The sequence below is a fragment of the Schistocerca cancellata genome, chromosome 6, assembly GCF_023864275.1.
Source record: "Schistocerca cancellata isolate TAMUIC-IGC-003103 chromosome 6, iqSchCanc2.1, whole genome shotgun sequence".
NCBI classification, from domain to species: Eukaryota; Metazoa; Arthropoda; class Insecta; order Orthoptera; family Acrididae; genus Schistocerca; species Schistocerca cancellata.
Genome location: NC_064631.1, coordinates 261335174 through 261363097, shown reverse-complemented (window position 1 = coordinate 261363097; position 27924 = coordinate 261335174).

The window sequence follows — 27924 nt, the reverse complement described above, 5'->3', positions numbered from 1 at the left end:
GTGACGTCTCTGCCGCAGAGTGCCCTACCTTTGACTCTGACCCCTTTGAATTGCTTTGTTCTACGTCTCTCTCGGCGGGTAACTTTTGTACTGCCATGCTTTGTTCTTCTTACTTCGTGTCTAATAAATGTATTTACGATATTTAAAGTTTGTTATTAGCAACCAACTTAACGTCATAACCACAATGTGTTCAGCAAATGTGGAATGACTGCTGTTACTTTTAAATGCTCTTCTGTGTTTTGTGTATCTGGTATCAAAATTTCTGCTTGACTGTCCTATACAAACTGATTTGCAGTCCTGCGTAGAAGATGGCCGCCGAATGAGATCACAGGTATTTTCTTCATCCACAAAAAATACCTATTTAAGAGGAAAGTGTCAAATTGAAAATTTCTTTGTTTTGTATACTAGCTGTAGTGTCCGTTCTTGTCACATAACTGCATATTAGTGTCCCACCAGCGCTTGTTCTTGAAAAAACTTGTTCTTTAGCTGAAGTCCCGATAATCGCGACAAAACCCGAAATTTTTCATGACAGACACAAAAAATTGTATTCAAGTTTTCTTGATAGTGCAAATTTCGTTTAAAAAAGACTGCTACTAGTTTCATCAGTGACTATTGTCGCAATAAAAGTGTAATTAAACTTTTCTAAATCGTATTTAACTAACACATTTCGTATTGTTTACTTGTTAGATAGACGCGACGTAGGCCTAAATTTTCCGAGTTATAAACGTTTAAAAACCTGACCAGACACGCCTGATAACGTAAATTCTCTAAAAGCAAATTAATTACAAACTCATTCTTCTGTCATTGTATCTCTAAATCAGTAATCTCGCGTCCTTGACAAATTTAAAACATTCTTTAAACTTAATTAGTCTTTCGAAACTGACCATGAGTGAGAAATGTGGGAGCTGTTATAGGGTAGTGAGTAGAGGGATTTGTTGCCAATCTTGTAGGAAATATTTTCACTGGGAGGGATGCAGTGGCGAGAATGTTGAGAGAACAGAAGAGGCTCTCTCATGGAACTGCAGAGTATACAGTAGGAATATTTTGATTGGGGTACAGGAAAGGAAAATCTGTGCCCTTCAGGCACAGTTGGAGGAAGCAAGGAAGGAACTCATAAGTATGAAGGGAGATAGGAGGGATGAGGGTGGTTGGGAACTGGCAGCTGGTAGGAGGATAGGAAGAAAGAGAACGCGATCTGACAGTTTTATCATCAACACCAAAAACAGGTATCTACCACTGCCAGAGTTAAGTGCAGAAGAGCCTCAGGTAGAACGAGGAGCAGGAAATGTGCAGCACTCTTCAACCAAGGCCAAGAAGCTTAGGAATGTACAAAGTGTTAGGAAGAAGAAAGTGCTGCTGCTAGGTAGTAGCCATGGGCGAGATGTAGGCCCTCAGTTACAGAATAGTTTAGGGGCAGCGTATCAGGCCACCAGTATCTTCAAGCCAAATGCAGGGCTAAGTCTTGTGATAAAGGATCTAGGTTCTTTACGTAAGGACTTTACAAAAGAGGACTATGTAGTGATAGCGGGTGGGGTGAGAAACAGTTTGGACAGGGATGGGGCATATGACATAGGTGGTGACCTCGACAAGATAGCTTCCCTGACTCATGGCACCAACATACACTTTGTTGAACTGTTCTGGCGTCATGATCAACCACACCTTGATGGAGCTGTGAGGTGAAACAATGTGGGGTTAGGGATGGCTCAGAGGACAGCCAACTTTGCTCATGTTTCTCTGGTGCCCGTTGGGACTATCAACAGATGGAGTTGCACTAGGCATGGCCTACACCTAAACAGGACTTCGAAAAGAAGATTTGTACAGCTGATCACTGGCCACACATGGTCAAATATATGTTGTCATAGGTAGGAAAAGTAGGTCTTTTTTAGGATAAATCCAGACAACTGGTTCCCATGCACTTTAAAAAATACTGAAACAATCACTTATATCAAATATCACATTTACCAAATGTCGCAAAGAAAAACAAACCATTGGAAAGAGTAACATGGGGCATTTCACAGCCTTAACCATCCTCCATCAAAACATGCAATCAATAAAAAATAAAATACAACTATTACAAGTTGAGCTCCAATCTTTGAACTGCACAGTGGTTTGTATTACTGAGTTACTGAGCACTGGTGTAGAGACACAGAAATCCAACAAGTAGTATTATCATTGTATGAAAAGGCAAACTCTTACTGCAGAACTACTTCAAGGGGTGGAGGATCATGTATTTATATCAGAAAAGGAACAGAGTTCAAATCAAGACATGACCTAAGTACCTTAAGTGAAGACAAACACTTTGAAATATCAGCTATTGAATTAACAGGGCTCGATATCACCAAGAAATTAATCATTTTGTGTGTGTATAGATCTCCCAGTGGTAGTGCAGACACTTTTTTCAATAAGTTAACAGAAGTTTTAGATAAAGTCTCATGTACAAAGGTCAAGATAATACTGTGTGGGGACGTTAACATCAACACTAACATCATAAATGAATCCAGCAGCACCTTCATAAACATCCTTCAAAGTTTTGGCATGTCCCTATTGGTCAAAAGTGCTACAAGGGTTACCACTACGACTTCATCAGTAATTGACCATGTGGCCACAAATATGGACAGGGAAAAATATGATGTAGCTGTAAAAGATCTCAGACTATCAAACCATCTCTGTCAAACAACAACACTGAAGTCAGACACCGAATCATTCCCTAAACTACAGGCCTTCAAACGACATCTATCAGAAATTAAAATACAAGATTTTTAAGAGAACTAGAAAAGAAAAGCTGGGATGGAGTGTATAAGGAAACCAATGTTTTAATTGAACTTTGAAAAGGCATTTCCAAAAGTATGCATGCCTGTATCAACATCTCACAAAAACAGATGGATAACAGCAGGTATTAAGAAGTCCTCCCAAACACTGAAACACCTCAGCTCCATGAAAAAGATTCGAAATCATCCAAAATTCTTAAATTTCTATCATAGATACAAAAAGATCTATAGTCAGGTGCTGATTGCTGCAAAAAAGTCATTTAATGACAAAATAATATATAATGCAGAGAATAAAAGCAAAGCAGTCTGGGATGTTATAAGAAAGGAAATGGAGAAGCAAACAAATGCAGAATAACATACTGCTAAGGGAGAGGGATAAAGTATTAAATGGCCCACACCACTTAGCAAAATATGTAAACGAACATTTTTCAAGTATTGCAGAGAAGTTACAGTAAAAATTCCCTCAAACAAATATAACACCTGTAAATAGTGTTGCTCTAAATACAATAATGTTACTTCCAACCACAGAGAATGAAGTCAGTAAAACAATTCAGAAACTAAAAAATAAAAAGTCAGTAGGATTAGATAAAGTACCAATGTGTGCACTGAAACAATGCATAACGCCCCTTAAGAAATATAATAAATGAATCCTTCACATCACGGACATTTTCAGAGCAGTTAAAAAAGGCAAGAGTTGTACCTTTGCTTAAGAAAGGTAATGCAGAAGACATAGAAAATTACCGGCCCATTTCCCTGCTGTTAGCATTCTCAAAAATAATAGAAGTAATTATGAAAGACAGATCAATGAATTACCTGAATAAATACAATCCTTTAAGTGAATAACAGTTTGGTTTCCAAACTGGCAAAAATATGGAGTCAGCCACAGTAGAAATCACAAAAGTTGTACTTGATGCTCTTGATAAAGATGAGTGTGTCACAGGCATGTTTTTGGATCCTTAAGCGTTTGATACAGTCGACCACAAGATTCTATTAAATAAATTAGAAGCATTAGGAATAAGAGGGGTAACTAACTAAGTTTGTGAAACTTCCTGGCAGATTAAAACTGTGTGCTGGACCGAGACTCGAACTTGGGACCTTTGCCTTTCGCGGGCAAGTGCTCTATGGACTGAGCTACCCAAGCACGACTCAAGCCCCGTCCTCACAGCTGTACTTCTGCCAGTACCTTGTCTCCTACCTTCCAAACTTTACAGAAGCTCTCCTGCGAACCTTGCAGAACTAGCACTCTGAAAGAAAGGATATAGCGGAGACATGGCTTAGCCACAGCCTGGGGGATGTTTCCAGAATGAGATTTTCACTCTGCAGCGGAGTGTGCGCTGATATGAAACTTCCTGGCAGATAAATTTCGCGAAAGGCATAGGTCCCGAGTTCGAGTCTCGGTCCGGCACACAGTTTTAAGCTGCCAGGAAGTTTCATGTCAGTGCACACTCCGCTGCAGAGTGAAACTCTCATTCTGGTAACTAAGTTTGTGTTCTGCCATACGGCAGGTCTTGTCATGGGGGAAGACTCGTCTGAGAGGTCCACTGCACGAGCGACTAGGCAAGTGATTCCAGTGGCGGTTTCCCATTGCCTTCCACTGGTGATGGTGAAATGATAATGGGGACAAAACAACACCCAGTCCCTGAGCGGAGAAAATCTCCGACCCAGCCGGGAATAAAAACCGGCCAATAAGAGGGGTAGCTAATGACTGGTTTCGATCATACCTAACAGATAGGATACAAAGAGTAGAGATAACACATACTTCAGACAGATCTAAACATTTACTAAAACACTTATCAGAACCAAAATACATTAATATAGGGGTTCTGCAAGGTAGCATATTAGGACCAATACTGTTCCTGATATACATCAATGACTTTCCCAATAGTGTTACTCATGGTAAAAAAAAATCCTCTTCACTAATGACAGCAATATTATAGTCACTGAGAAAACATGAGAATTCCTTGCCGAGAAAGCAAATGAAACTCTCAAGGAAGTTTATGATTGGTCAATAAGCAATAAAGTGTCACTGAACATAAAGAAAACTAATGCCATGAATTTCAGTTTGAAGAGGAAAAATGACAATGGGAAATTAAATGTAGCTGGCACATCTATAGACTGTGTAACAAATGCAAAATTTCTAGGAATGAATATTGATTCTCTGTTGAACTGGTGTGAACACACAAAGGTACTTGCAAACACAATGTCATCAGCACGGTATGCCGTTAAGATCCCATCATCAGTGTGTAACATGCAGTGTCTTTTAGTTACATATTATTCATATGTACACTCAATTTTTAGCTATGGCATTCTTTTTTGTGGAACAAATGTACAAAATATGAACACAATTTTCAAACTCCAGAAAAGAGCGATATGAATAATAACCAAAAATGTTAGTCAAGTTCATTGTAAAGATCTGTTCAGAACACAGGGGACTTTAACTGCTTCAAGTGAATACATTGATCAGTCAGTTGTACACATCAAAAATAACATTGGTAACTACTGCACAAACAGCTCTGTCTGTGACCATGCAACAAGAGATTGACTCAACTTACATTTACCAAGAAAAAATAAACATAAACCTCAAAACAGCATTTTCTACCAAGGAATAAAACTGTACAATAAGTTGCCAAAAGAGATTAAAGAAATTACAAAAATACACTTATTTAAAAAGGCAGCTAAAAAGTACCTGTTATGGAATACATCTTATACATTGAAGAATTACTTAGCTAAAACAGAGTAGGAGTTTGATAAAAAAAATGTTATAGAAATAAATAATAATGATTAGAAAATATCCAACATTCCACATAACACCTTCACTTTATGTTTCTTTCCTTATTTTTTCCTTTCTAGAAATATTTACCCCCAAGCTATGGATAGCACAATACTAATACTTCTTCTTCTTTCTGAGCTCAACATCTCACTCATGATGGAGGGATGCTGACTCAGATTTTCAGGATAGCACATGGGAAGTTGTGGTACAGAAAATGGCCCAGAGATCACCAGTGTGTGTGTGTGTGTGTGTGTGTGTGTGTGTGTGTGTGTGAAGTGTAATGAAAAACTGTGTGTATAGTGTGTGCAGTGACTGATAGTGAGATATGAGTGAACATTGTGGCATTACATTATTTAATAAGTTATTTGTAAAAAAAGTATTGTATACCAGGAGTAAATTTAATGATTGTCTCTAACTAGAAGTTTGTAAATACACTCCTGGAAATTGAAATAAGAACACCGTGAATTCATTGTCCCAGGAAGGGGAAACTTTATTGACACATTCCTGGGGTCAGATACATCACATGATCACACTGACAGAACCACAGGCACATAGACACAGGCAACAGAGCATGCACAATGTCGGCACTAGTACAGTGTATATCCACCTTTCGCAGCAATGCAGGCTGCTATTCTCCCATGGAGACGATCGTAGAGATGCTGGATGTAGTCCTGTGGAACGGCTTGCCATGCCATTTCCACCTGGCGCCTCAGTTGGACCAGCGTTCGTACTGGATGTGCAGACCGCGTGAGACGACACTTCATCCAGTCCCAAACATGCTCAATGGGGGACAGATCCGGAGATCTTGCTGGCCAGGGTAGTTGACTTACACCTCCTAGAGCACGTTGGGTGGCACGGGATACATGCGGACGTGCATTGTCCTGTTGGAACAGCAAGTTCCCTTGCCGGTCTAGGAATGGTAGAACGATGGGTTCGATGACGGTTTGGATGTACCGTGCACTATTCAGTGTCCCCTCGATGATCACCAGTGGTGTACGGCCAGTGTAGGAGATCGCTCCCCACACCATGATGCCGGGTGTTGGCCCTGTGTGCCTCGGTCGTATGCAGTCCTGATTGTGGCGCTCACCTGCACGGCGCCAGACACGCATACGACCATCATTGGCACCAAGGCAGAAGCGACTCTCATCGCTGAAGACGACACGTCTCCATTCGTCCCTCCATTCACGCCTGTCGCGACACCACTGGAGGCGGGTTGCACGATGTTGGGGCGTGAGCGGAAGACGGCCTAACGGTGTGCGGGCCCGTAGCCCAGCTTCATGGAGACGGTTGCGAATGGTCCTCGCCGATACCCCAGGAGCAACAGTGTCCCTAATTTGCTGGGAAGTGGCGGTGCGGTCCCCTACGGCACTGCGTAGGATCCTACGGTCTTGGCGTGCATCCGTGCGTCGCTGCGGTCCGGTCCCAGGTCGACGGGCACGTGCACCTTCCGCCGACCACTGGCGACAACATCGATGTACTGTGGAGACCTCACGCCCCACGTGTTGAGCAATTCGGCGGTACGTCCACCCGGCCTCCCGCATGCCCACTATACGCCCTCGCTCAAAGTTCGTCAACTGCACATACGGTTCACGTTCACACTGTCGTGGCATGCTACCAGTGTTAAAGACTGCGATGCAGCTCCGTATGCCACGGCAAACTGGCTGACACTGATGGCGGCGGTGCACAAATGCTGCGCAGCTAGCGCCATTCGACGGCCAACACCGCGGTTCCTGGTGTGTCCGCTGTGCCGTGTGTGTGATCATTGCTTGTACAGCCCTCTCGCAGTGTCCGGAGCAAGTATGGTGGGTCTGACACACTGGTGTCAATGTGTTCTTTTTTCCATTTCCTGGAGTGTATATGTGTATACGAATTAGCTTCTTTTAAATTGATCTAAATTTGTAAGTACTCTGACATGTCCTATATCCTTGTAAAAAGAGATCTATAGATGAATAAAGCTACTACTACTACTACTACTACTACTACATGTTATTTGGTAAATACCAGGTGTATTGTGTTTGAAGCTTCCTGGCAGATTAAAAATGTGTGCACACAGTTTTAATCTGCCAGGAAGTTTCATATCAGCGCACACTCCACTGCAGAGTGAAAATCTCATTCTGGAAACATCCCCTAGGCTGTGGCTAAGCCATGCCTCCACAATATCCTTTCTTTCAGGAGTGCTAGTCCTGCATGGTTCGCAGGAGAGTTTCTGTAAAGTTTGGAAGGTAGGAGACGAGGTACTGGCGGAAGTAATGTTCTGAGGACGGGGCGTGAGTCCTGCTTAGGTAACTTAGTTGGTAGAGCACTTGCTCACGAAAGGCAAAGTTCCCAAGTTCGAGTCTCAGTCCGCACACAGTTTTAATATGCCAGGAAGCTTCATATCAGTGCACACTCCACTGCAGAGTGAAAAATCTCATTCTGTATTGTGTTTGTCTGTGCTTGTGTTGGTTGTCCTTAGCTTGTTTTAGTTTTGTGGTTCAGTTTATCTACAGTGTTTGTATCGTATTGTTTTTGCTTACATAATTTGTCTGCATTAAGTTGTATATGCTTGCAGATGACAAACTGTGAAATAAATCAGTCACCATAAAAACATAACACTTCAGGAAAACCACACCATGTGGTGAAAAGGTACGAATTGATAAATTTATGTATTTCTTCAAAAACTTGTAATTACCATTTTAAAAATAGTATTTACTTGTCTACAAACAGTTACGAATGTTCTTTATATTTGACAGCCATAAAATAAAAGGCCACTGATGATGCTGCAGCTGCAGTGAAACATGTTTGGGATAAAAGACAAAATTGTGTTTTGCTAAAGGCGGTCCACATCCAAAAGCATATGTATCACCTGAATAGTTTGAACTGTTTGGTACTTGAGAAGTCAGCTGTTAGATTAGATTAGTTTTTCGTTCCATAGATCCGTGCTGAGGAGATCCTCGTGTATGTGGAACATGTCAATTTTTTTTTTTTTACCATTGGAAAATGGCGGGACGGAAGCACTGCCAAAAGGCAAACTCAAATATTTAAACAAGCTCAAATTAGTGTTCACAACACATATGATTTGAGATTGTTCATCTAGTGGTATTTGAAGCTACGCATCGCACATTCAATTTTTGAAAAGTAGCGACAAGCGCCTAATCTGTCCATGTGATCCCCAGGGCGTGGCAATGGATAAATATCAATCATAGTTCGTGGGTTGACTGGACAAAGTCAACACAGAGGTGAATGCGACCTGAAGGTTTGGGGAGCAAAACCAGTGGACTTGCCCACTGACTAGCTTGTGTGGGCGCAATAGCTCTGCTACCTTGTAATTCTTTAAGTTCAGCAGCCACTTTGTCCCATAATGCAATGGGAACAGTTCTGGCCTGGCAACACTTCGGCTGAGCATTATTTTTCACATTAATATGTGTAACAAAATTGTTAGCCTTGCCTAAACCTTCAGAAAAGAGTTCAGGGAATTCTTTCAGCAAGTGAGCTACACTGTTTTTTACATTGAATGCAGTCACTGACAACACATTGTCCTGAATTTGAAAGCCAATCAAATCAAATGAATCAAGGCCAAATATGTTTTGACAATCACATGGTTGTAGCACAGTCAAAGTCACAGTTCACTTGCGCGCATGATACATGGCAGGCAAATTACATTTTCATAGAACGGGAATGTCTTGTGCATTATAAGCTGTCAGGTGAGTGCTAGTTTTAGGCAGGTATGGGGAGCCTAACAATTCATATGTGCACGATTCTGCAATGTAACAGAGGCACACATGTCCAATGGAAATTTCATACATTGTCCACTAATATGCAAATGAACAAAAAGTTTGTTGGACTGGCGTAGCACTGAAGAAACTGTTTGCTTACTAGTTTTGCTAATGCCTGCAGCAGGCTTTGAATACACTACATTGACGATATGGGCCTGGTGACTAGATTTTTGCCAGTGGGCAGAATTCTTATGTTCGTTCCGTTGCAATCTTATGGATTGTACGTGCCCTTTTTTGTCACAAGCATAATACTGTGCTTGTCTGGACGGGCAGTCATGGCGTTTGTGCCATGAATAGCACTGAGGGCATGACTTAATTCTGTTTGCCTGTTTAGAGAGCTGTTTACATGGCTTGGCATGCGTGTGCTGACGGTGCCTACTGGACCAGTTATAAGCAAGGGACGACTCAACCCGACAAATTGGTGGCTGCTCAAATTTATATGCCGCTACAGCACCTGAATCATACTGGTCGAGAATTTGCGCTATATGCTGAAATGATGGATCTGACTGTTTCAAAATCTGTTCTCTAAGTCTGACGTCAGTTACATTGTACACGATCACATTACGCAACATAACATCTGAATATGAAGCACCACAAGGACATTTGAATTTGCACTTCCTCGCCATACCTTGCAAATCTGTTACCCACTCACGATTAGTTTGTTCTGAGCTTTTCTTGCAACGAAAGAATTGGTACGTAGCTGCCGCCACATTCATTTGTTTGTCATAATATTTAGCTAGCGAACCTATAACCTGATCGTAGGAAAGTTCAGTCAGAATGGCGTTAGGGAACAATTTCTGAATGAGGCGAAAGACTGCACTTCCTACCATTGACAAAAGTAATGTATTTTCAAAGTACCTGATACGTTGTGAGCAATGATGTGAACTTCATACTGTTGCAACCACTCAAGCCATTCCTCTTCATTCTCGTTAAACTGACGAAAAGGCGATATGGCACTCGGAGATACAGTTGTTGTCTGTTGCGCAGCATTAGGTCTTTGGTTCGCCATTAGCTGCTGTACAGTGTTTAGTAGAGTTGCTATCTGCTGCGTCTGAAACTGAAATATCTGTTTTAGCTGGGGTGCATCTGTCGCCTGCAAATGAGATGCCTGGGCAGGGGGTGGGAGGGGTGGGTTGCTCGTTTTGGAATAGGCAAATACAGTAAACAGACAATGCAAGCAATAAAAATAAGCACAAAAGCAAAAGAAATTTTTGCTACGCCCACTTGAAAACACTGAATAGAAAAAATACTACATGAGACACTATGAAACATGAAAATACACACCTGCAAAGAAAAGACAAGATAGAATTAAGACGCCAGCAAAACACAAAAGCCCATGACAAAAACAAAGTTGTGGCAGCCATGCTCTGGACCGTCGAGTAGTTGTTTGTTCACCTCCTCGTCGCCAAATATGTGGTGTCTAGAAAGCCTGCATACTCTGCTCGCTAGAGAAACATTCAAACAAGTCGTATTAATGAGTTTTATTACAAGAAGAAAATTATAATACTTAACTTTGTCAATTACACAGATGCGTCGCAAGCAAAGGGCGACATATAAAATAATTAATCTTCTTCAGTATAAACAATCCCATAGAAAGTAGAGTTGATGCTGCTATAGAACTGGACCGTCACTAGTCGGTCGTGGCACTTATGTCCTCTTCACATAGGGGCCGCTGCTGTCGCATTGTCGTCCTGGAGAGGGGCCGGTCAGCGTGCCATTGGCTTACGTCATCTCACAGCCATCTCTTCTCTGCGTTCCCGAATGGTGTGCTGGCGCTTCACATCGCTCTAGGAATATACTTCAACCCCCTAAATACCACACCCACAGGGATCTTGAGGACAAGATTAGATTACTTATAACATTCACAAAGGCATTTAAACAATCATTGCTCCTGTGTTCCACATGTGAATGGGATGGGGAAAAGAGCTATTAGCTGGTACAGTGGGACCTGCCCTTCGCCATACACTTCACAGTGATTTGCAGAGTATAGATGTAGATGTAGATGTATATGTCTTTTAGATGAACGAAAGATTGGTAAGTGGCTCTTCCTAAGGTACCTTAGTATACATCGTTACCTGGGAGCCATCTGTCTGTTGACAGCGCTGACCACCATATGGTATCTAATCTATATTCCAGAAAGGACAGCATCAACAGGTATGCATGATGGCAACGTCAAGTTCCAACTGGTTGCTTACACTCAGATCTAAAGCCTCTATCAACCTAGCAATAAATCAATTCTCTCACATCAGCAGTACGAGTGTCGAAAATCTCGAATCTCGTCTCCCCTGGAGTTCTGTAAAATTCAGCATGCTTTTAATTGACCAGATGAGATTGTTTAACACATCAACTGAATTAACTGTTAGGTGTTTTCGTTGGTCTTGAGTGATGCCCTCTTTGTCTCTGCTTAAAAGGAGCACAAGTGCCAACAAATGTTCCTTCTAAAGCGTTCCTGAGTTTGTTAATACGTCTCCTGGAAGTTCAACAAGCCATCCTGATTTTTGGTTCCCATTGTTTCCTTAAATTGCTAGAGCTGAAGGTGGAATGATTTTTTAAACAAGGCCATGACCATTTCCTTCTCCATTGTGATCCATTTCCAGCTTCCTCTATGTGAATGGGATGCAGTGTACCTTCATTTCCCTTCTAGTCTTATACTGATAAACGTTACTGTAATTTTTAAATTGTGATTGCTTGTTGGCACAAATTTCTATGTATTACTAGATGGTAGTGATTATGAATAGCTGCATAAAGAGCCGATTACATGGGTATCGATGCTGGGTAATAAATTTCATGCTTTTCACAAGTATCTTTACAAAGAGGTCTTCTTTCCTAAATAAAGATTTGCTATGGAATCATATCTCATAAGATAAGAAATGAAATGGCAATGTAAGACAGGTTATTGATCTTTAAAAATCTAAAATACTGCTTGTCTTATAGTGAAAAGTCACTCCATTGCTGTAACCATCTGTTACTTCTACTTATTTAACTTGATCCAGAAAAAACATAATCTAACCTGAAATTGTTTAGAGGAACCAGAATGCATCTGAAAGATCATATACAATGGAAGTATAATACAATTCACTGCCTTTCACTCTCAGGGTCATATTATGACATGTTGCCAACATCCCACAATGAATGGAATCTCACACCCAGAAGTCACTTAAGAATGTAGTGGTCAGATAAATTGCGGACTTCGAAACAGAATCTCTAATCTTGTTATCAAGCTGCAAAGATTACAAGGCTGCAAATGGTTGCTCTCCTGAGCTTTCAGCTTTAATTGTGATGATACTTATTGGGCGATAACCTACAGCATAGCTCCTAGTAGTCTCATTCTGCATCCCTGACAGTCTGACACTGGTGTACATAAACTCTCAAATACCTACCTTCTTGTAACAATGATGTCCTTTTTGCATAGATTATTTTACAAGATTTTGGTTATATTTAATTATGACTGATGAATAGTTGAAAATGAGGTAGTAACTTGATATACTCTAAATACTGTTAAGTATCTGGATGATAAGTATTATTAACTCTTAAAAAGCGAACCACGGCATAACTATGATCACAGAGATGAATCACTCCTGACTCCGCAGCCCAGACTCTGGCAGCTAGTCGGCTCCAGCCACTACAGTAAGTGACATCGCAAAAGTGGCAGGAAATTATGGCATTGTTTGTGAACATTGTTATGTTATGTGTTATGTGATTTATTCATCTCATTACGTACAATTTTCAAATCAGTTGATTTAATGTACAGGAGACATGTGAAGGTTTACAAAAGAAACTTTTTTCACTTTAAAAGGAATACAAAAGTTTACATCATATTTTACATTTCTAAGTTACAGCTACACATGTACATAAAATAATACATGTATTACAATACCTGTGTTCAGACTATGAAGCTGTCCTCAACGAATTCATTGACAGAATAATAACACTTTTCCACCAGAAGAGTAAAGACAAATCTTTTCAGTGAACCAAGCTCCATCTTAAATATATTACTGCCTTTTATTTTATTGCAAATTTTTAACCCCATATACTCTGGCGTTTGGGCATAAAGTTTTAAACGATGTGTTGGAAGTTTGAAGTTATCTCTATGGTGAGTGCTGTAGTTGTGGTCAAAACAGAAAGTGTTTAGTGTTTGTTGATTTTTAATAGGAACACCACCACCTCATACACTCCTGGAAATTGAAATAAGAACACCATGAATTCATTGTCCCAGGAAGGGGAAACTTTATTGACACATTCCTGGGGTCAGATACATCACATGATCACACTGACAGAACCACAGGCACATAGACACAGGCAACAGAGCATGCACAATGTCGGCACTAGTACAGTGTATATCCACCTTTCGCAGCAATGCAGGCTGCTATTCTCCCATGGAGACGATCGTAGAGATGCTGGATGTAGTCCTGTGGAACGGCTTGCCATGCCATTTCCACCTGGCGCCTCAGTTGGATCAGCGTTCGTGCTGGACGTGCAGACCGCGTGAGACGACGCTTCATCCAGTCCCAAACATGCTCAATAGGGGACAGATCCGGAGATCTTGCTGGCCAGGGTAGTTGACTTACACCTTCTAGAGCACGTTGGGTGGCACGGGATACATGCGGACGTGCATTGTCCTGTTGGAACAGCACGTTCCCTTGCCGGTCTAGGAATGGTAGAACGATGGGTTCGATGACGGTTTGGATGTACCGTGCACTATTCAGTGTCCCCTCGACGATCACCAGTGGTGTACGGCCAGTGTAGGAGATCGCTCCCCACACCATGATGCCGGGTGTTGGCCCTGTGTGCCTCGGTCGTATGCAGTCCTGATTGTGGCGCTCACATGCACGGCGCCAAACACGCATACGACCATCATTGGCACCAAGGCAGAAGCGACTCTCATCGCTGAAGACGACACGTCTCCATTCGTCCCTCCATTCACGCCTGTCGCGACACCACTGGAGGCGGGCTGCACGATGTTGGGGCGTGAGCGGAAGACGGCCTAACGGTGTGCGGGACCGTTGCCCAGCTTCATGGAGACGGTTGCGAATGGTCCTCGCCGATACCCCAGGAGCAACAGTGTCCCTAATTTGCTGGGAAGTGGCGGTGCGGTCCCCAACGGCACTGCGTAGGATCCTACGGTCTTGGCGTGCATCCGTGCGTCGCTGCGGTCCGGTCCCAGGTCGACGGGCACGTGCACCTTCAGCCGACCACTGGCGACAACATCGATGTACTGTGGAGACCTCACGCCCCACGTGTTGAGCAATTCGGCGGTACGTCCACCCGGCCTCCCGCATGCCCACTATACGCCCTCGCTCAAAGTCCGTCAACTGCACATACGGTTCACGTTCACGCTGTCGCGGCATGCTACCAGTGTTAAAGACTGCGATGGAGCTCCGTATGCCACGGCAAACTGGCTGACACTGACGGCGGCGGTGCACAAATGCTGCGCAGCTAGCGCCATTCGACGGTTAACACCGCGGTTCCTGGTGTGTCCGCTGTGCCGTGTGTGTGATCATTGCTTGTACAGCCCTCTCGCAGTGTCCGGAGCAAGTATGGTGGGTCTGACACACCGGTGTCAATGTGTTCTTTTTTCCATTTCCAGGAGTGTATATGTAAAGTGAGGGGATATATAGTATTTTTAAATTTTTTAACATCGGTTGACAGGATTCCCGTTTTTTGCAACACACGTTTCTAATTACTTTCTTTTGTAATACTAGGAGTCTAGTGACATTTGCTGAATTTCCCCAGAAGATTATGCCATAACGAATAACTGACTCAAAGTAGCAATGATAAACTATCTTTCTGGTATCCATGTTTGTGGCACCTGGCAAAATACACATTACAAATGCTAAGTTGTTCAGTTTATTTGCTAATTAATTTTTGCGTACCTTCCAATTTAAACTTTTGTCAAGGTTTCGGCCTAAGAACTTCACGTGGTTTGCTTTTGTGATATCCTGATCATTGCAAGTTATCTTTATTTCAGTCGTTTCTACTGATTTACCTTCAAATTGCATCATTTTGGTTTTAGTTACATTTAGTTTTAGTCCTTTTTTATAGAACCAAGATTCAAGTTTTTCTAAAGTATTTTTGGCTTTTTCTGGAATATTTTCAGATACCTCATTTTCAATTAGAACTGATCTATCATCAGCAAATAAGACTGAATGTACGTCAATAGCAAGTGGTAGGTCATTTACATAAAAAAGAAACAGATAGGGACTCAATATCGAACTTTATAGGACTCCATGGGGAACTTTTTTCCAGTCTGAGGAATAACTGGTTCCATTTGAAGTTAAAATTACTCTTTGTTTCCTACCTAACAGGTAAGAGCTAAACCATTTTAAAGCAGTGTCCCCGATTCCATACACTTGTAGTTTGTGGACGAGTAATGCATGGTTCACTGAATCGAATGCTTTAGTTATATCACAGAATATTCCTGTGACCTTTCTACCCTTATCTAACGTGGAGCATATTTTTTGTATAAATTCATTTATAGCATTCACAGTGCTTTTACCCTGTTGGAATCCGAAATGGTTTTTAAAAATTATATCATTTACAGTAAGGAATTTATTAATTTGTCTTGCTGCAATCTTTGCAAACACTTTAGAGAAGACCGGCAAGGGAGAGATAGGGCGGTAATTCCCCATATCTTCTGTCGATCCTTTCTTGAATAGAGGTTTGATCTCAGCATATTTCAATACATTTGGAAAGCATCCCTGTTCAAAAGATTGATTTATAATGGTTGACATTGGTTGAGAAGTAATATCTTACACGCACTTGATTACAGATGTTGTTATTTCATCCCACCTATGTGAGGTGTTGTTGTTTAGACACAATATTTCCTTTTCCACATCTCTTTGGGTGTTTAAAAGATGTCTTCTGGCTGTTTTCCGAATTTGTGATGCCTTGATAGAATGGCATATCCACATCGGATCTTACTACATTTAAGAAGAATTCATCGAAACAACTTGACATCTGAACAGGGTTTACTGTAATTTCATTATCATGTCTAATTTTCAAAATCTCATGAATTTTTACTTTGGCTCCTTATTCAGACTGAACAACTGGCCATCCTGCTTTTGTCTTATTTCTGTGTTCTTATATGAATTTATCGTTTGCCATTTTTTTAGCTGCCACTGCAACTTTCGTAAATACAGCTTTATACTGTTTGACATAAGTAACAACATCCGAATTTCTATTTGATTTTAACTCACTATGGAACTCTCCCTTTCTGGCACTAGAAATTTTTATTCCTGTTGTAGTCCATTTGAGTTTACCATTTACTTTCTTTTGCTTATACCTACGAGGAAATGATTCATTAAATACCTCTAAGAAACAATTTAAGAATTTGTCACTTCAACTGTTGTGGTCTACAAGCCAGCTTATTATACTTAGTTTACTACAGAATAAATCCATTTTACTTTTACTTAGATCCGTTTTTATATACACTTCTGGAAGCTTTAGGTTATTTGCTTTTGGGAACTCAATAAACAGAGCTGAGTGATCTGAAGTACCAAGGTCTAACCAGTATTTATGCTTATTTCCACCACCAAATTTGAAGTTAGTAATAATATTATCAATGCAAGTCATTGATCTGCTGTTTTCCCTAGTGCCTTCAGAAAAGTTTAGCTTGAAACCAGATTTCTGAAATAGGTCAAGAAATTTTGTGGAATCATTGCTTTCAACTAAGATATTTAAGTTGAAGTCTGCTGCTATAACAACTTTTTTTTTACTTTCTTTCTGGAGTTTTTCTAGGAGGCATTCGAATTTGGCTAAGAACACTTTTGTTATTGCACATCCAGGAACTCTGTAGATTGCTATAACCAGTGTGTTCAGATCACTTAGTTCTACAGAGCAACTTTTCTCTCTTCATTTAAATAATTAAAACTATCTCATACTGTATAACTTACAGAAGAACTGACAAGAATGCAGGAGCCTCTATGAGATTTGCTTATTCTACAAAATTATTAATACTATTTAATACTTTTATACTATCTTCTGTTAACCAGTGTTCGTTTAGGCAGAATATTTTAATATTTGCAGATTCTGAATACAGAATTTTTATTTCGTCGATTTTTGAGTATTTATGATTTGGTAGTTCTGCCCCTAAGCCATTTATATTCCAGTGTATCAATAGATCATTTGTGTTTTTGGTTATTTCACATGCATCGTTTGTTGGGTACCTAGACTTTTTATTTCCAGTTTGAGTTTTTTCTTCATCACTCCTATCAGATCCAATTAGTTTCCCGTGATTCTTAGGATTTTACACATGTCTATGACCATTTTACTATGGTTCACAGAGCCTAATCTATTCACATGCAGGCCGTCTTTTCCCAGACACTTATCGTTTAAGAACTTGTTTGGGTCAATGAATACTGCAGCGAGTCTGTTGCACTGTTCCCTAATGCCAGTATTTATCCTGTTGATGAAAGTATCACTTACCGATCTTCAGTGAATAATTCCACTAATTACCAGCCTTTATGTTGGGTATACAGTTTTCACCAATCTAATCAGATTCCGTGTTTCATTCATGATTTCTTACTGTGGATGGAGTTTGTGTGCACGTGGATTAAGACACCTCTGTAATTGTCGTTACTTAAAGTTTTGATACCAGTTTCGCCCATGTTTCTTTTCATATACAATACATTCTTAAAATGTTTGGTGAGTTGACGCGATCGAATTCCAGGTCGAACATCGATCGTATAGACCGGCACAATAACATTTTTTAATATAGAATCACCTATTAACAGAAAATCGTTTTTATCATCTTCTTTGTTCGATGCACTTTTACGTTTCTCCTTATTTTATAGGAAACTGTTTTCCATTTACACTTATCACTTGTTTCACTGACTGATTTCTCTGTGGTATTATTCTCCATATTACACATATGCAGATGTTTGCCACTTTGTTCAGTAATGGGTTGATTTCTACACACGCAGGATTTTCTTTCAGTAACTAGTTCAGAATTTTCTTGTTTCAGTGCTAAAATTTCCGCCTTCAGTTCTTTAGAGTCACTTTGAAGCAACTTAATAATTTCTTCTTTTGAGTTCAGCCATCTCAATACATAAACAATGTGGACACGACCATGGAAACTCGTATTTTATGAGTTTTAAATTCACTTTCGCACATTTTTCGTGAAACCAATATTTACACTTCACACAAAAGATGCCTTTCATGACGCGTTTCGAACGTTGCCTACACGATGAACTATTTAATTTAACCTTTTTTGAGAACTGAGATGTGTCACAACACTCTTCTATCGGCGCCGTTTGTAGAAGCCTTTAAGTGCTTTGTTCAAATAAAGGACCCCCTCCACGATGAACACATCCAGTGGATTCTTGTGAACAGACTTACTTGGTTTCAGTTCACCATATTGACTGATTTAAATTTGTGAAATCCAGTCACCGATGGGATGGTAAGAATGGATCTTGTCAAGGCTGCAGTCACATAGGGTTACAAAAACTGACCAAAAAGAAACAAGAGACAAATATGGTTTAATAATTAACCAGGAGAGGCAAGTGACTTCTCCTACCACAAGTGTTCTTATCTTCTTCCTGCGATAAGGAGCTTTCCCATTGTAAATGCAAGCTGCTATTGCCCCACAATTTCTCAAAATGTCATTTTGTTGATGTAGAATCATAAAGAAATTAACTACTGTGAATTAGTTGTATATTGATAATATGACGTATGTTCTTCGTTTGTGTCATGTAACTGCCACCAGCAGAGTTCCCTCATGTCTAACAATGGAGTTATTTCAACTCTCAACGATATAAATCAACAGTCTATATAATGAATTTGTTACCAAGTTCAAAAATCACAAGCCTTTGAAAGATGCACCACTTGAACTCACAGCTGAAACTTTGGTGGCACTAGTCGATCGATAAACTATCTCTTGGTTTCAACATAGGAATCACGGCCAACCAGTTGCAAATAATTGTTTGGTACATTGACTTACGTTTCGACGCCTCTATGGTTGTATTTATTAGAATGAAATTTTAAGAAACCCTGCAAAATAATAAATAGAAAATTAAGTTTGACAACAACATTAACCAAGGCGACAATTGTAATGACATACAAAGGATACTTATGTAAAATTACATTGCGAGAAGCCAGTGGTCAAAGTCCAGAGCGGATATGCTCAAGTTAAAGATTAAAACTGAAGACATTTCAGCCAGGCTGTTTACTCACTAACTGTCACAAATCTGCAGTGCTGCCACCTGCCTATGGCTACCACTACTCATTTCAAACATTCCTGTTCTTCTGTGTCACCTTGTATAACTAAGAGCCAGCTACTAAACTTTACAGAAATTCTCATTACATAAAGCACAGAATATTATAGAATATTTATAGGAACAGATGTACAATCCAAAAAAAAATCTTCTTGAAGGTAACTTCGGTAGTACACATATATGAGAATCGAAAAGAAGATGTTTTGGAACAAGAGGCAGGAAAACATAATAAAAAATAAAGAAATCAAAATTCTGTGAGTAGTAGATTGAAGCCATTAAAATTTTTTTTATGTAATTGTAATTGTCTATTGAGGATGAGACCGTTGTTCTTAGAAATATGCTTGAAAATGTCCAGCCCTTGGAATAAATCGAGCCTATGACCTTTATTTTCCCTATGTACAAAGGAAATATCTTCAACATTGACAGATGATCAGCAAAAGTGGAATTATGTACGTTAGTGCCTCTTTTTCCCAATAAATGTTCCTTCTAACTGACACTGAAACATCTTCCAGTTTGTTCTATATAATAAACGGGACACATGCCACAAGCGATTTTATAAACTGCTAAGCTGTGTGTGAGAGCGACTGTGGTCTGGGATTGTAAAGAAGATTCTTTTGCAAGTTATTGTAGGTGGAAAAGGTTCTTTGCATCCATATTTTATAAACTAGAAGACGAATTCTATACGAAATAGGGCCTAAAGTGGAATCAAGGAAACTTTTTATATTCGTTAGTATCAGAAACAGCCCTAATACATAAAGTGATCACTTTGGCGTCAGTTTTAACTTTGAAGATCTTTTCAACTCATGGGGGATTACAGCCATTATAACTGCAATAGCTTTTATTAAATTCATCTCTTCATTAAGCTTGTCAGGTGACAAAGATTTAGAAATGTCACGATGAATGGCTGAATGGATTATTTTTTTATTGGAATTAGGATGCACTGAACTAAGGGATTTCTACCTTAAAACTTATATACGGTTGCTAAGAGACAGCTATGTTTTGAAAACTGTAACATCTCTTGCTTTGTAGTAGGCCTGACATGGGTGAGTGAATGAGGAAGCAAGTGTGCTATTTGACTGAATGTTCTCGATTTTTCCCGGTTTCTGCCGACTGAAGACTGAAGTGGGATACAACAGTGGAAAGTAAGGGAAAAATATGGACAGATATGTAATATTGTATGTATGTATCTTAGTCATTTCATTGTGGAAACATACACATATCTGCCAGCAGTCGTCAGTTACGTTGCTCAAGCATCTGGTGTCATATGATTACCAGAAGAAGGTCATACTTAGATTTTAGGTATTTCAAAGTTATTCTAGCGCAGATTGAACTCTATAACATGTGCTAAAGCATCAAATGTCTTAAGTTTCTTTACTGTGCTAAATGTGCAACCCACATAGTGCTTGTATCAAATCTCACCTGACAGTGTGTCATTGTACCTGCCATTAGTTTCCATGTGGAAATATCGTCGTTCGTATGCACGTAGCTCAGCAGGTGAGTTTTACAGTCTTGTAGTGTGTTAAATGCACAGATACGATGATTAGTGGGTTTATTTCTTCATCGCTTGGCCGCGCCAGCGATGTACAAGCAGTATGACTGAATGTGACAGAAACTGAGCTACATTGCTTCACAATTTTACTAGTATACTACGTGAAATGAAGATCAGGTGTCACATGTATCACACGAAGCACGTTAACTAAAAACTCTGTATCCTATATTTAAATGCATCACATTATTTCATATGACTTAAATTTCCTGTCAAGAAACACAATGTTGAATCTTGAAAAGTGTGCAGATTATTTTGGCGCCGAATATAACAGAGATACTGATAATTAGAGTTAGTTAATGAAACAGCTGCATTCAATTTCCAGAGCTGATGAACAGTATGACGAGACTCCTCATTTGGATATCTTGAATGATTTTACGAAATGTGAGTGAGGAGTCGTCCATTAAAACATCAAAATAGGTTTGAGGTTATTTATGATAACATCAGTGAATGCAGCATCTTGTGAATAAAGTTTCAGCAAATTTTAGTTGATAAGAAACTACTTAATGTCAAATTTGGGTGAAAGGAGGCTTTTAAGTTTAGTTATCTTGTCGATATAATATGATACAGCAGCTGAACTTAATTTCAGTTACATAATCAGTGAGGTTACTTCGCTCAAAGCAATGTAAGGTGATAATAGTTACATAATTCCTGGAAAGGGATATTTCCTCACTTAAATATTGCCCTTTTTCTTTTATTTCTGATTTATACTGTATTCATTGTCAATAACGTACGAGGTACAGATGAAATATGTTCTTTGTTACACATCACACTAAAACAGATATATAGGGTATCACATATCACATGTGGTTCGAGATATCGACACGAGATTTTCTGCAAATGGTACTATGCTAAAGGGCACATACTTTGGTATGTGATAGAGGGTCTTAAGTCTTACATCGATAGAGATAATGAAGTAAGTATGACTTTTTAAATAAATTATTATACTTTTTAATCGCATCCAAGAGCACATGACAAGATGAGTACAATGATATAACGACTGTTAATTTTATGTTTGAAATTCTTTATAGAAATTCAAGAAGTATTCTAAACTTGGAAGGCAAATTGGCTGGAATCGGCTATAGTGTTGTAAACAAGGTCGTGACAGGCTTTGTCTTTGTATCGCGCCTTTCGACTATTTAGGCCTTATTTGTCTGCACTTCACAGCTAGCAAAAACATAGTTGTCTCTCGGCAGGTCATTCCTGCTTCAACTTTCCTTGCATGCAGACATGTGCACCAAAGAGAAGAAGTTGTACTGTGACTGTCAAAGAAATATTGTCGAAATTGTACGATGGTTTGGGAATGTCTATCCTGATGTTTGCTGACATAGCGCAAGGAACTAGCACTCATTATTAGGTCACTAGTACGAACAGGCAGCTTCAACATGGTTTGGGAATGTCTATCTTGATGTTTGCTGACATGACACAAGGAACTAGCACTAATTATTAGGTCACTAGTACGAACAGGCAGCTTCAACATCAAACAGAAGACGATGATGAAGACTGCAAGTGAGGGGGCGCATGAAGAAACTGTTCAAGTTACAATGCTTATCAGTCTACATTGTGGTATCAGACGTATTGCCAAGGAATGTGACATCAGACAGGCGAGTATCATTCACATCTTGCATCAGCATAATTCCAGACTTATCATCTGGCACTACATCAGACACTCGGAGGAGGTGATTTCGATTAGCTCTGCAGTGCCTGCGAGACGACACTACGTTTTTTCAATGTGTGCTTTTTATCAACGAAGTATTATTTTCAAACCACAGTTATATAAGTTTACGTAACATGAACTACAGTGCAGCTTAAAATCTGCTCTGGTTTCGTCAGTTAAAACACTATTGACCATAGAGCGCTAACATATGATGCTAAATCTTAGGAAATTTCATTCTGGGGCGTAGCTTCATCCCAGGAGTGTTAAAATGGAAGCATGTGTGCACACTTCCTTATGAACATTCTGCCTGTTCTTCCAGAAAAGGTGCCACTGGACAAGTGACAGTGTATACGAGTAGTGAGAAAAAGAGTGCAGCTTCGTGCCATCTGCCTATCTCAGCGGTAACCATACCTCAAGTGTAAGAATGTAACCAGCAACCCCTGGCTTCCCATTATCGCCATCGGCAAAAATTTCAGATAACATCGGAATAAGAGGTTTATAAGCTAGACTGCATTGTTGCCAAATTTATTCAAGATGGTGGACCCTCCCCCATCCTATCACATGATGTAGATGTGGCAATGTCACACATTTGATGTCTAATTAATTAATTAAATTGATCAAGTAATTACTCTGTCCCCTCCCCCTTCCATTCCCCTACACTTCCCACTCCACTCCCCCATCTCCACTCACCCCCTCCCCCTCCCATGAAAAACTGGTGGAAACGCTCAGTCTATGCTGAGCTGTTGATGAGGAAGGACATATCATGGTTTCCTTTATTTCATCAATTTTGTATGTTATCCTCTTGGAAAATTCATCCTAAAGTTTTTTCATATATGTGTGTCTGTCCATCTTGACTGCATGGAGACTGACTGAGCATACAGCCAACAGAATCTAACAACACTGCAAACTGGAGCATATACACACATCAAAAAAAGTGTTGCATCACTCCAGTTCCCAGAACTCCTGAAGATAGACATTGACGGTGGATATTGTATCACAGACACAGTCCCTTTGACTGTTCGACTGTTCAGAGATGTTAATAAACCCTCCCAAGGATGTAAATAACCAAGAGCAGCGCCTATTTCATGGAGGGGGTCTGACAGCCGATCAGTTCCAGTCATTCCACCAGGAAGGAGGTACATGCATCATGTTGTCTGTAGTTCAATCAAGCCTAGATGGCCAACACCGCGGTTCGACTGCGTCCGCATTGTTACTTTGTGCCACGAAGGGCTCTCGACAAAGGAAGTGTCCAGGTATCTCTGAGTGAACCAAAGCGATGTTGTTTGGACATGGAGGAGATACAAAGAGACAGGAAATGTCAATTACATGCCTCGCTCCGGCCGCCCAAAAGCTACTAATGCAGTGGATGACCGCTACCTTCGGATAATGGCTTGGAGGTAACCTGACAGCAACGCTACCATGTTGAATAATGCTTTTCTTGCAGCCACAGGACGTAGTGTTACCACTCAAACTGTGCGCAATAGGCTGCATGATGCGCACTTCACTCCCGACTTCCATGGCGAGGTCCATCTCTGCAACCACGACACCATGCAACGCGGTACAGATGGGCCCAACAACATGCTGAATGGACCATGCGGGATTGGCATCACGTTCTCTTAACTGATGAGTGTCGTATATGCCTTCAACCGGAAATCGTCAGAGACATGTCTGGAGGCAACCTGGTCAGGCTGAATGCCTTATACACACTGTCACAGCGAGTGCAGCAAACTGAAGGTTCCCTGCTCCTTTGGGGTGGCATTATGTGGGGCCGACGTACGCCGCTGGTGGTCATGAAAGCTGTATGATGCATGAATGAGATCTTCAGACCGATAGCGCAACCATATCGGCAGCGTACTAGCGTGGCATTCGTCTTCATGGACGACAATTCGCACTCCCATCGTGCACATCTTGTGAATGATTGCCTTCAGGATAACGACATCGCTTGGCTAGAGTGGCCAGCATGTTCTCCAGACATGAACCCTATCAAACATGCCTGGGATACATTTAAAAGGGCTGTTTATGGACGACGTGACGCACCAACCATTGTGAGGGATCTACGCTGAATTGCTGTTGAGGAGTGGGACAATCTGGACCAACAGTGCCTCGATGAACTTGTAGATAGTATGCCATGACGAATACAGGCATGCATCAATGGAAGACGACGTGCTACTGGGTATTAGAGGCACCGGTGTGTACAGCAAACTGGATCACAACCTCTGAATGTCTCGCTGTATGGTGGTACAACATGCAATGTGTGGTTTTCATGAGCAATAGAAAGGGCGGAAATGATGTTTATGTTGATCTCTATTCCAATTTTCTGTACCGGTTCCGGAACTCTTGGATCCGAGGTGATGCAAAACTTTTTTTTTTGATGTGTGTACAATGAAGTGCCAAAGAAACTGGTATAGGCTTGCATATTCAAAAACAACAATATGTAAACAGGCAGAATGCGACGCTGCGGTCAGCAACGCCTATAAAAGACAATAAGTGTCTGGCGCAGTTGCTGCTACAATGGCAGGGTATCAAGATTTAAGTGATTTAGAACGTGGCGTTATAGTCGGCGCACGAGCGATGTGGGACAGTATCTCCTAGGGAGCGATGAAGTGGGGATTTTGCCGTACGACCATTTCACGATGCGCCGTAAATACCAGGAATCCGGTAATACATCAAATCTCCGAAATCGCCGTGGCCGGAAAAAGATTCTGCAAGAACGGGACTCTCAAAATAGCTCCACGTGACAGAAGTGCAATCCTTCCGCAAGTTGCTGCATATTTCAATGCTGCGCCATCAACAAGTGTCAGTGTGCGAACCATTCAATGGAACATTATCGATATGGGCTTTCAGAGCCGAAGACCCACTCGTGTATCCTTGTTGACTGCACGACACAGAGCTTTATGCCTCGCCTGGGCCCGTCAACACCGACATGGGACTGTTGATGACTGGAAACATTTTGCCTGGAGGACGAGCCTTCTTTCAAATTGTATCAAGCAGGGGCATGAAAGGGAAGCAGTGGTTGGGAAGGGAGTGAGACAGGGTTGTAACCTCTCCCCGATGTTATTCAATCTGTATATTGAGCAAGCAGTAAAGGAAACAAAAGAAAAATTTGAAGCAGGAATTAAAATCCATGGAGAAGAAATAAAGATTTTGATGTTTCACAGTGATATTTTAATTCTGTCAGAGACAGCAAAGGACCTGGAAGAGCAGCTGGACGGAATGGGCAGTGTCTTGAAAGGAGGATATAAGATGAACATCAACAAAAGCAAAACGTGGATAATGGAATGTAGTCGAATGAAGTCAGGTGATGCTGAGGGGATTAGATTAGGAAATGAGACACTTAAAGAAGTAGATGAGATTTTCCGTTTGGGGAGCAAAATAACTAATGATGGCTGAAGTAGAGAGGATATAAAATGTAGACTGGTTATGGCAAGGAAAGCGTTTCTGAAGAAGAGAAATTAGTTAGCATAGTTAGCATAGTATAGATTTAAGTGTCAAGAAGTCGTTTCCGAAACTATTTGTGTGGAGTGTAGCCATGTATGGAAGTGGAACATGTACGATAAATAGTTGAGACAAGGAGAAATGTGGTGTTACAGAAGAATGCTGAAGATTAGATGGGTAGATCACGTACGTAATGAGGAGATACTGAATAGAATTGGGGAGAAGAGAAAACTGTGGCACAACCTGACTAAAAGAACAGACTGGTTGATAGGACACATATTCTGAGGCATCAGGGGATCCCCAATTTAGTATTGGAGGGTATCATGGAGGGTAAAAATAGTAGAGGTGGGCCAAGAGATGAATACACTAAGCAGAATCAGAAGGATGTAGTTTACAGTAGTTACTCAGAGATGAAGAAGCTTGCACAGGATGGAGTAGCATGGAGAGCTGCATCAAACCAGTCTCTGGACTGAAGACCACAACAACAACTTAACGAACAGATGTTGTTAAGCGCACACAGTGCGACGAATATGGAAAAACTGTGTAATTTCATCTCGTGTGAACAATGTATTTGGAATAGACAGCGCGACAACAACCAACATTCCAACACTCGGACAATCATCGGCGAGTGACGTGCCGCGCTCGGAGTGATGGTTTTATAACAGGTTAACGCAGGTGGGTTGTAATAAACAGTTGCAGAGTTAGCCCTGAAATATACAATAGCTGTGACTAATATTGTGTGCATTTTTTCCCATTTCGAATTCCCATATGTGTGTCAAACAAATAATACTTCGTAATAGAACTTGTTTCATGGTCACTCCTTGCCGTTGCGAGCGGTTTGGTGAGACGACAACGCAGCAAGCGACGCCGATGCAAGCATGGTGGCCGGTAGCGCGGTTCAACGGCAACGCAGGGGGGGGGGGGAGGCGGGCGTGTCTGCCTCCACGCCGACGACGTACTTTTCTGCCGGGTGTATCCATGATGAAGCGGCATCGACTACGCGACGCCGTACCTGCAACGTCCCATGCACACAGACGATGGCCAATGAGAGCCCCTTCCAGCTGGCAACACCATCGACCAACAGCATCGTCAGTCAACTGTCAAATTATGTATATAATCGATGAAATGCAACATTTTCTAATCAGAAATGCAATACCTGATAATATTTGAAACATGAATAACAGACAGAGATGAAAGATAGTCTGTTTCGCTCCGCCCAGGTTTTCTGCAGTTTCCCTTGGGGCCCACGTCCGAATGGAGAGCGATTAAAAGTAATTGTCCACAGCTTCAGTTAATAACAGACTATCCTTTCTAAAATAAAAATTATTGCTTAAATATATGTACCAACGATGTTGAAATTTTGAAACCTTGTTGAACGATGTAAAGTGTATTGATGTGAACTCAATGCATCAGACAATCATAGAATGCTATGTTAAATATTGTGATGCAAAGTGAAAACTTTAGTGAACGTGCTTCATCTGAAGTAATGTGGAATGCCAAATCTGGACATTAGAACCTGTGACCATGGCATTCCAGGGAGCCTTATGATGTCCCATGGTGCAGATTAGGAGAACTATAAATTATTAAATATTTTTCCATGATATTAATCAACTATTTTGTCATATGTAAAAGAAACTCTACTGAAAGTCAAGGAATATTGCGATTATAAAGAAAACTATTATCTGTAACATAAGTATTATTATTATCTTTGTTCTTTTTGATATCGGCGGGAAGCAAAAAGTTCCAGACTCTCTCTTGCTTTGTCTTATTCTGATAGGACTC